This window comes from Triticum aestivum, chromosome 5A, assembly GCF_018294505.1.
Source record: "Triticum aestivum cultivar Chinese Spring chromosome 5A, IWGSC CS RefSeq v2.1, whole genome shotgun sequence".
Taxonomy (NCBI): domain Eukaryota; kingdom Viridiplantae; phylum Streptophyta; class Magnoliopsida; order Poales; family Poaceae; genus Triticum; species Triticum aestivum.
In genome coordinates, this window is record NC_057806.1 from 493,390,493 (window position 1) to 493,400,465 (window position 9,973).

Below are 9,973 nucleotides of genomic sequence, written 5' to 3' on the forward strand. Positions count from 1 at the left end.
CAATCTCAAAAACTTGGCGTGGCTCAACGATTGATAAAAGATCGTAATAGAAGAACTCAAGAGTGTTGTTCAAGAGCTTCGCCAAGTTTAAACCCTTTTTACACGGACCAGCGACGCCACCTGGCTTACGTCGTCCTCGTTCTCGCGATAACCACCACCGGGCTGAGGGATTCTCAACAAAAACGCCGGGCTCAGGCAGCGGCCATCGCCGTTCCTCACATCTGGCGTTGGCCAGCAGCAGGATCATTGCCCTCTTCAAAATCGCTGGCGGCGAGCCTCGGATGGATGGCCTGGAGGATGTGTCCCCTGCGTGCGTCGTGGCAGCAGCAGGAGTCGTCTCGTGTCGCCTAGTTGATGCAGCACCAGGCAGTTGTTTCGATTCGATTTGTTCTCGCGATGGAAGGAGGTGGATTTTTAGTCTCGTCCTCGGTTCGAGTCATATACGTATTTTTTTCTCTCTCATTATGAAGCCCACTCGTGTCTTTAGGGCCCATACAAAAGCAGGGCACTTGCCTGGTCCAATACGGGCAAACATGCCCCCAATGCGAGGCTGCGTGGGTTATTTTTCTCCCTTCATATGTCAAGTTATTTATGAAATCTCATCCGTCAATCTCCATAATTAACATAAAATCAACGGATAAAAGGGTAACATATGGAGAACTATGAAAACCTCCTCACTTTTTTTTAATTTATTAGTTAATTCATATGAAAGCCTCCTCACTTTGATATTAGGTAAAGATAAAGATGTGTTAATTATGAAGGGCAGTATGGATTATTTTTTTGAGGGGCAGAAGGGCAGCATGGATATTTTTTTTTAGGAGCAGAAGGGCAGCATGGATTTTTTTTTTTGAGAACTAAAGGGCAGCATGGACGCCGCGCCAGGCCTTGACCCTCGACGCACGTTGGGCCGAAATATGACAGCCAACAATACTACGCGTGCACACCGCAAGGCTCTTTCGAATTTCGGTTCTGCTTTTCTAATACCACATCGCTAGCTGAAGCTAGGTCAAACGTGTTTATAGATTAGTCTACCAAAGAGGTTAGCACCGAGCGGCAGGCCCGGTCAGCACACTTAAATTATCTTGAGATATATATCCGGTTTGATATGATATTCAGGACATTTGAAGACCACACGACACGCTGTGGTTAGCACTTTTTTTTTGTACTACATATTTTTCTTTCATACATTTCTTGGGGAATTTTTTCATTGACATAATACATATTTTCTTTCATTGCCCTTTTTTTTAATGAAAAGACCCGATGCGCCCTGCTGATTCATGCATATTGTTATTGTTTAGCTTTACTTTTCGCAAATGATACAACTCGTTCGGTTGATTCTGGGTGGACACGCGATATGACTTTATTATTTGGAAACTAGATGATACCCCGCGCGTTGCTGCGGTACTTTTAGTCAATAAGTCGAATAACTTTGTTTACAAAGTAGATATATGATTATAAGATGAAAATATTGCAATAGTCAGTGGACACAATAGGTAATGTGAATTATGTGAGATGGTCAAATGTTAATGTATATAAACATAGTAAGAATGGTGATTCCAAAATGAAGATGCTTTGAAAGGCAACAACCATGTCAGAACACATTGCTTGCCCAAGATATAATGGATTGAAGCTATTAAATGAATAAAGCAGGAATACGATCTAATTCAAAGGATAATAGGAAAAATGATACACAAACATGCTAGTCGTCTTAGTCTTCCTTCACTTTGTGGTTCTCCCATTTGTTATCTCCACTCCATCTAATATTAATGTGTGTGTTACCTAAAGGAATATAAAAGAAGGTAAGAAAATATCTAGCATGCAAAGACGAATTCCAGATTGATCCATACAAAACCTGGTCTGTGCTAAAAAAAGATGAAAAGAAACAACCTGCATGTAATAAAGTTCACCTTTGCGTTTCAAAAAAAGTAAAATTCACCTTGTTGTGATTAGAAATACCCCAAGCTCCTTCCATTACCGACCTTGGTAAGCTTCAGATTGACGACTGTATAACTTCAGTATAGTTTACATCCTAAAACACAACATAAGATAATCCATGTTTGAAATTTTCTACATGCAGTAAGTGGATTAAGCTAATCATTGAAGAGCAAATATATCTTACCTTCCATCTGATCCCAACCAATTGAAGCTGAATTTCCTGAGTAATTGACACCTAATTGGCTAACAAACTAAGAGTGAAATTACATAACAGCAAGGCAAAAAGTTTGAGGCTAACACAATCAAGAAACAATACAGTATGCCAAAAAAATGTATTACTCCCTCCGTTCCGAAATGTAGGTCGCTGGGGCTTGTGTTCCGACCAGGTGAAAAGTTGACAATTGACCTGAATACCATCCCTTCAAAATTTGAATCCCGATCGATCGTCTTCCACCTCCGCCTCCGCCCTCCACCTCCACCTCCGCTTCCGCCCTCCACCTCCACCGACCCTCACCTCCTCCCTCCAGCTCCATCTCCACCTCCACCCTCACCTCCGCCCTCCACCTCCATCTCCACCTCCGCCCTCCATCTCCACCTCCGCCCCCTGCCCAGGCGCTGCCGCCGCTGGAGTAGAGCTAGTGCTCTGCTGCCGCCCACACACAGGGGCTCCTCCTGACCCGCGCCCAGGTGGAGGCGAGCACAGGCTGTTCCGCCATCTCCACCTCCGTACCCACCTCCGGCCACTGCATCCAGGCGCAGGCGCTCCTCCTCTCCCACGTCCAGGAGCTGCTGCTGGGTTCGGCTGGTGCCCAGGTTCATCTCCTCTCTCTGATCATTTGATCTTCTGCTGGAGTACATCTCTCTGTTGTCGCTGGAAACGAACTGCAAGCATGAACAATACTCAAGTGATTCAAGAGATGTACTAATTCAAGAGTAGTCAAGAGTAATTCAGAAGTGCCAACATTTGATTCAAGAAATGTTTGCTGCCAAAAATTCAACAAATAATTTGAACAAGTTAACTGAATTAACTGTTGACTGTAGCATTTCAGACAATAGGAGTAGCAGACCAAACTGTATTAACTGTTGACTGTGCATCATTGATTTTGAAAATTCTGGAAGAACCTCTGCCATTATGTTGATTTACTTTAAATAAAAATCATAGACTGAAAATGTTGTCATCTGGATTACACATGTTCTTTTTCTCATTAGAGGATCATGAGAGAAAACTATTGAAAATAGTCTGGAGTAAAAAAAATCTGAGAACACACACACAACAAAAACAGGTTCATGACTGGAGTAGTACTGTAATAAGACCTGACAAAACTTCTTTTGGCTGGGAGAGATTTGAGTGTTTTTATATCATTGCTAAGAGATTTTATTACTGTAATAAGACTTGACAAAACATCTTGAACTGATAATCTACAGCAAACTTGCTTGAATGCAATGCAAGTTGTACCTCGATCTGTCCTGAAACAATGACCACGTAGCAAAGAGAGGAATGAACTGCAAACATAAACAATTTGATGAGAATTTGGTTCAACTAGCCAATAATTTGATCTAACCATTTGACAAAATCCGAATCTACTGATGCAGGAATACTGTCAAATTACTGTTGGAGTACAATTCAGATTACAACAGCAGTACCTGAAAGCAGCAGAAGATGGTTGTCCCAGACCTCAACTGCACTCCACCTGCAGAAGATGCAGAAGATGAAATGGGTGATGATGATGCAGGAGTACAAATGGATGAAGATGTAGGAGTACAAATGGATGAAGATGCGGGAGTACAACATGCAGGTATAGCTACAGTGGCATTTCAGAAATTTTCAGTTAGTGGTGGAAGAAAAAAATCAGTTAAATTACAGAATACAGTTTGATGATATGATCATATCATCATTTGATCATTTGATGATATGATCATATCATCATTTGAATGCTTATGTTCATTTGACCATTTTTCCTTTGATCATTTGATCATTTTTCCTTTGCTGTATTTCTTCGTGCAGGTGTTGAGCAATCAGTTAAGAAAAGGGATAGCCTCGATGACAAGCAAAAGTATGCTGCTTATGTTGCAATGCACACACTGTGCATGAGTAGAGGGGGCAAATTTGAAAGAGATGACAAGAAAAAGATTGCCAGTTTCTTTGGAGTGGGTGTATGGAATGTACAAAGAGTTTGGAAGAAAGCAATGAAGCAAATTGCTCAAGGTCTGGAGGTGGATGTTTCAAGTCAGAGAAAAAAGAACCGTGGAAGAAAGCCAAAGGACATTAATCTAGATCAAATACCTACCATTCCACTTAACAAGCGGTCTACTATCAGGTCACTTGCTTGGCAACTCGGTTGCAGCCCTACGACACTCCACCGGAAGTTCATGCTGAAGTTGATAAAGAGGCATACAAACTATTTGAAGCCAGTTTTGAAGGAAAAGAACAAGAAGGATAGAATGGAATTTTGCTTGTCAATGCTCGATGAGACAACAACACAAACTGAAAGGCCAAAATTCAAGACCATGCACAACATTATTCATATTGACGAGAAATGGTTCTATATGACCAAGAAAATCAGGAACTATTATCTGCTATATGGGGAGGAAGAGCCTACGAGAACTATACAAAACGGCAGTTGGAAAAGTCGTGTTCTTGGCGGCTATTGCTAGGCCAAGGTGGGATAGTGAAGGAAATGTGACATTTTCTGGGAAAATTGGAATTTGGCCGTTTGTGAAAGAAGTTCCGGCTCAGAGGAGAAGCGACAACAGGCCCAGAGGAACAATGGAGACGAAGTCCATAAAAGTCAACAGGCAAGTAATGAGAGAGTTCATGATAGATAACCTACTACCAGCAATACAAGCATCTTGGCCTGAGAATGATGCTGGGCAAACCATCTATATACAACAAGACAACGCCAAGCCCCATATCTTGCCCAACGACCCAGAATTTGTAGCAGCCGCGGAAAGAACTGGACTCGACATCAGACTAATTCAACAACCTGCCAATAGCCCTGATCTGAATGGCCTTGACCTTGGGTTCTTCAACTCGTTGCAATCTCTGACAGATTGTCTAAGCCCTAGAACGCTTCAGGATCTTATCAAGGGTGTGCTAGATGAATTTGAAAACTATGAAGTTTACAAGCTGAACAGAGTTTTCCTATCTCTACAAGCTTGCATGATTGAAATCTTGAACCACGCAGGGGGCAATGGGTATAAAATACCCCATGCGAACAAGGAAAGGCTAGAGAACCTTGGGATGCTACCTCCAAGACTTACATGCCCTGAAGAGGTATATGCAAATGCCATGCACAATCTTGGGATAATGGAGAGAGTTCAGTGATGGAAGAAGAGGCTTGACATACTTGTCGAGATGCTTGTTGATATGCTTGAGGAGTTAGTTGTTGAGATGCTTGAGGAGTTGCTTGTTGAGATGCTTGTCGAGATGCTTGTCGAGATGCTTGAGGAGTTGCTTGTTGAGATGCTTGTCGAGATGCTTATTCATATGCTTGTCGAGATGCTTATTCATATGCTTGAGGAGTTTCTTGTCGAGATGCTTGTTCAGATGCTTGAGGAGTTGCTTGTTGAGATGCTTGTCGAGATGCTTGTTGATATGCTTGAGGAGTTGCTTGTCGAGATGCTTGTTCAGATGCTTGAGGAGTTGCTTGTTGAGATGCTTGTCGAGATGCTTGAGGAGTTGCTTGTTGAGATGCTTGTCGAGATACTTGAGGAGTTGCTTGTTAAGATGCTTGTGATTATTTGTGTGGAGTATGTGTAACTCCTTGTTTGTGTGGAGTATATGTAAATCCTAGAGATGAGGCTTGTGCGGAGTATATGTAACTCCTTGAGAAGAGACTTGTGTGGAGTGCATCATTTGTATGATCATTTTAATTAACCAAGAACTACTCCTACATACTCCAAGAACTACTCCTACTCCTACTCCAAGAACAACTCCTACTCCTAATTTTAATTAAAACTAAGCAGCAAGTCCACACGATTTTAATTTTAATTTAAGGAAAATCCACACGATTTTACAGAAGCTTGTATGGCATGTCATGATTTTACAGAAACTACTCCTATCATGATTTTGCTGTCATTAATATGCAAGCAACAATTAAGTTCACAATATTATGCAAGTTAACAAGCTTCAGTAGCCCAAGTTTCAGTAGACAAGTTAACAAAAGCTACAGACGACAACTTTTAAAAGAAGCTATAGAAGCTTCATGAGAATAAGTTATTTTTAACAGAAGCTACAGAAAATTTACACTCAACATGCACAACAAATTTACACAGAGAGAGGAGAGGACCAATTTGCACAGTGAGTTTCAAGCAATTAACAAAACAAGTTAACTTGTTTGGCCCCTTTTTTCTTTTCAGTTAACAAGACTGGTAAGCAAGTGAACAAATTCAGAACAAGCCTGGAGTATATGTAGAGATACAAGTGCTCCTACTGAACAAGACTGGAGTATATGCAGAGATACAAGTACTCCTACTGGAATATCTAAACATGTTTGACTGCTTAAGCATGCAGAACAAGACTGGAGTACATAAACATGTTCGACTACAGAAGTTCCCTCGCCAAAGCAATGAACATTCATGACTAGCAAGGGAACTGCAAGATTAAGAAGCTACTCTGCACTCTACCTGCAGTAGATAAACAAACTGTAATACAAGTATGCAAAATATGTATTGAGATTGCAAAGTTACTTAAAGTAGAAAAATGTATCCAACTGAGATTGTGGTAAGCTCTTGATTGGAGTGCAAAATGTATCCAGCTAAGTTACTTGTTGAGATGGAGGAAGTTGTTCAAATGATTAAATCGGGACCAACTAACTGAATCAGGAGGAACTTTATGTCTCGACAACTACGGCATAATAAACACACAAGAATAACTGAATCAGGAGTAGAAACCACGAGTGAGACTGCGAGAGTTCATCGCCAACCATTCAAAACAAGAAAAAGAAAAATGTGGGATCTGCAAGAAAAATGTGAGTATGTTCGATGCCTGCAATTTTCGTTCTCTGAAAATATGAACCTGCTTCAGTGGCTCAGCCGCAACATGGCGTAGATACAAAGGAGAGCATTACCATCCTACTCCATTCAGCAATTCACACACATACTCCAGAATCCATCAGCAAGTTGCTCTAGGCCTGGGGTGATCCATCAGCTTCATCTTTGCTTGCACAGCAACAATCACACGATTTCAGTAACTTTGTGAAGGCTTCAGAGCCGTAGTGGAGTCCGGCACACTGCATTTTCAAGCTACTGCATCAAGTTTTCATTAACCAAATCGATGCACTGCTACTCTAACATCAACTACTCCTGCAAATGGATAAGAGAGGAGGCATGGAGAAGAAACACCGTACCAGATCCGTGAGGACGACCAAGCCGCTCCAGATCCGCCAGTTGCTCCCGCGCCTCTCCAAATACGCCGCTCGGCCTCCGCTATGCATCCAGTGCCGACGAGCGCAGATCCAGCGCCTCCCTCGCCTAGATCGAGCGCCGGCGCACGCAAATCCATCGCCTCTGTCGCCCAGAAGCTCGTCGCCGGCGCAAAAAAATCATTCTTTGACCTTGGATGTGGGGCGTGAATGGACGCCGGCTGTGAGTGGACGCCAGACGTGAATGGATGCCGGCTGTGGACGCGGAGAAAGGTGGCGGCGACGGGGAGATATGCTAGAGAGGCCGGCGACGGGGAGTCAGGGAGATGCCGGCAGGAGTCGGGGAGAGCGATGGGGAGAAGAGGGGAGCGATGGGGAGAAGAGAGGCGAGCGAGTGAGCGAGTGGGCTGTGAGCGGAGTGAGGGGTAATTTCGGAAAGTGCGAGAATTCCGTAACGTGTCGAAATTTGCACTGCAAAACGTCCAGCGACCTACATTTCGGAACGGAGGGAGTATTACTGTACGCTCATGGTGATGTGGTAATGAAATTGTGCAGTACTGTTCTAAAAGAAAAATAGCTTTCTTTTTTTTGAGGGGTAAAAGAAAAATAGCTATGTTGTTGTTGAGGATGGTGATGCCTCCCTTTACCGGTTTGGTGGCAGCCCGCTGCCTCCCCTGCTTCTTTTAGCTGAACTGTGGGTGATTAACGCTCACATATAAGATGTAGTGTCCTCTATTAATTCCTTATGGAGAAGACAGTTACAGTGACGACCTAACAAAATCGATGCCACTGCACTACCGATCCTATCAGCATATACAAGCATCTTGTGAGCAGGGACATGAAGCCGTCGGAGTTCTCGCTTTGGTCGACGGCGGAGTGCGGGTGCCATGGATTAATTCCAGATAATTCTGCAACTAACCTTGAATATATCTGACCAGTATTGTGTGCGCCGCCGATCGCCAGGTCACCATATGCGGTTGTTACTAGCTAGATCATCGTCACTGATTGCGTCCGCATCTGCGTGCCTCCAGCTCGCCAGTATCTGCAGCCATTGCAACTCGGCTTAGGCATCCTCTCTTGGTCAGTAGTATTTGCTAGATTACTACTGTTAAATGTGAACTCACAAGTGCTCTTTATTCAATATGTTTCTCATATAAGAAAGTAATCTCACATGTAGTTTATTTTAGTATGCTTATGTGAGATGTGAACTCACAAATTCAATTACACATGAACAATATATTTGTGTGGAGCAAAAGATTCCCATCCTCTACGATTTTCTTGGATGATTTGTTAATTAAGATACCCCTATTTGCTTCAATCCATTATGTCTTGAGCAAGCAAATAGGTCGGACACTATGTGCCACTTTACTTAATTAAGGTGCCAGCCACTGCAGCCCATATATTGTTATTGTAGAAATCAGCTGAGCGTGAAGCAACAATGTTGATGTTTATCCATGCATGCCTGATTATTCATTCATTCCTGGTGTTTGCTTTGTTGTATGTCACAGAATAAAACCTAATACATTTTTTGGCATACTGTATTTGTTTCTTGATTGTGTTAGCCTCAAACTTTTTGCCTTGCTGTTATGTAATTTCACTCTTAGTTTGTTAGCCAATTAGGTGTCAATTACTCAGGAAATTCAGCTTCAATTGGTTGGGATCAGATGGAAGGTAAGATATATTTGCTCTTCAATGATTAGCTTAATCCACTTACTGCATGTAGAAAATTTCAAACATGGATTATCTTATGTTGTGTTTTAGGATGTAAACTATACTGGAGTTATACAGTCGTCAATCTGTAGCTTACCAAGGTCGGTAATGGAAGGAGCTTGGGGTGTTTCTAATCACAACAAGGTGAATTTTACTTTTTCTGAAATGCAAAGGTGAACTTTATTACATGCAGGTTGTTTCTTTTCATCTTTTTTTAGCACAGACCAGGTTTTGTATGGGTCAATCTGGAATTCGTCTTTGCATGCTAGATATTTTCTTACCTTCTTTTACATTCCTTTAGGTAACACACACATTAATATTAGATGGAGTGGAGATAACAAATGGGAGAACCACAAACATGGAAGAACCACAAATCCTACGGTCCATTGTAGGATGATTTTCCTAAGGCCTTGAATTCGTTGGCAAGGTGATCAGGGTCCTCTCCCTGGTCCTATCGAACCAGTGACTTCTCTCCTGGGATTGAATATGTTTTGCCTTTCCCCGATGCTTCCGCATTCCTATGTGGGTAGGATTCGCCAGTGATGAGCGGCTTATTTAGCCTATGCGAAGCGCGAAGCATAAGAGAAGAGTGTAGCAAAGCAAGTGTAATACTTGTAGCGAATATAAGTAGTGTCAAAGCCTACACTGGCTTAGCTCTGCAGATGTTTTCAGGACGAAGACGGTGATACGATACCACTCGCCAGTGATGATAAGATTCACTCATAGCATAGGTGGAAGATCCATCCTATTTTCTTTATAGATTTATTTGTTCAAAGAAAATACGCCTAAAAATCATTCAGGGAACCCACTCTTGGTATCCTTTACCACTTTCACTTTCCATATTCCCTTTCTTTAGTTCAGACGCTATCGTACCTCAGGGAAAATCCAAATTTCTATCAACGATTCCCACCCAACTCTGGAATGACTCTCCCCTCTCTCCCTTAACATATCGAAGGCCTCTTATC

General features: G+C 42.3%; 2 long non-coding RNA genes across 4 annotated transcripts; one reads left to right on the top strand and one right to left on the bottom strand.

Moving 5' to 3' along the window:
• Window positions 1-1,481: 1,481 nt before the first annotated feature.
• Window positions 1,482-7,740, bottom strand: LOC123104298 (uncharacterized). Of its 3 annotated transcripts, none has more exons than XR_006450245.1 (7): window positions 7,284-7,740; window positions 5,283-7,166; window positions 3,580-3,626; window positions 3,392-3,438; window positions 2,120-2,817; window positions 1,937-2,029; window positions 1,482-1,779 (listed from the first exon to the last, which is right to left on the bottom strand). It is a non-coding gene; the product is annotated as an uncharacterized lncRNA (long non-coding RNA). The 3 variants fall into 3 exon arrangements; XR_006450246.1 differs by having other exon boundaries at window positions 6,953-7,166; window positions 7,284-7,733; XR_006450244.1 differs by having other exon boundaries at window positions 7,005-7,166; window positions 7,284-7,732.
• Window positions 7,741-8,827: 1,087 nt separating this feature from the next.
• Window positions 8,828-9,365, top strand: LOC123104299 (uncharacterized). The gene is made up of 3 exons (XR_006450247.1): window positions 8,828-8,969; window positions 9,060-9,152; window positions 9,310-9,365. It is a non-coding gene; the product is annotated as an uncharacterized lncRNA (long non-coding RNA).
• The last annotated feature ends 608 nt before the right edge of the window (window positions 9,366-9,973 follow it).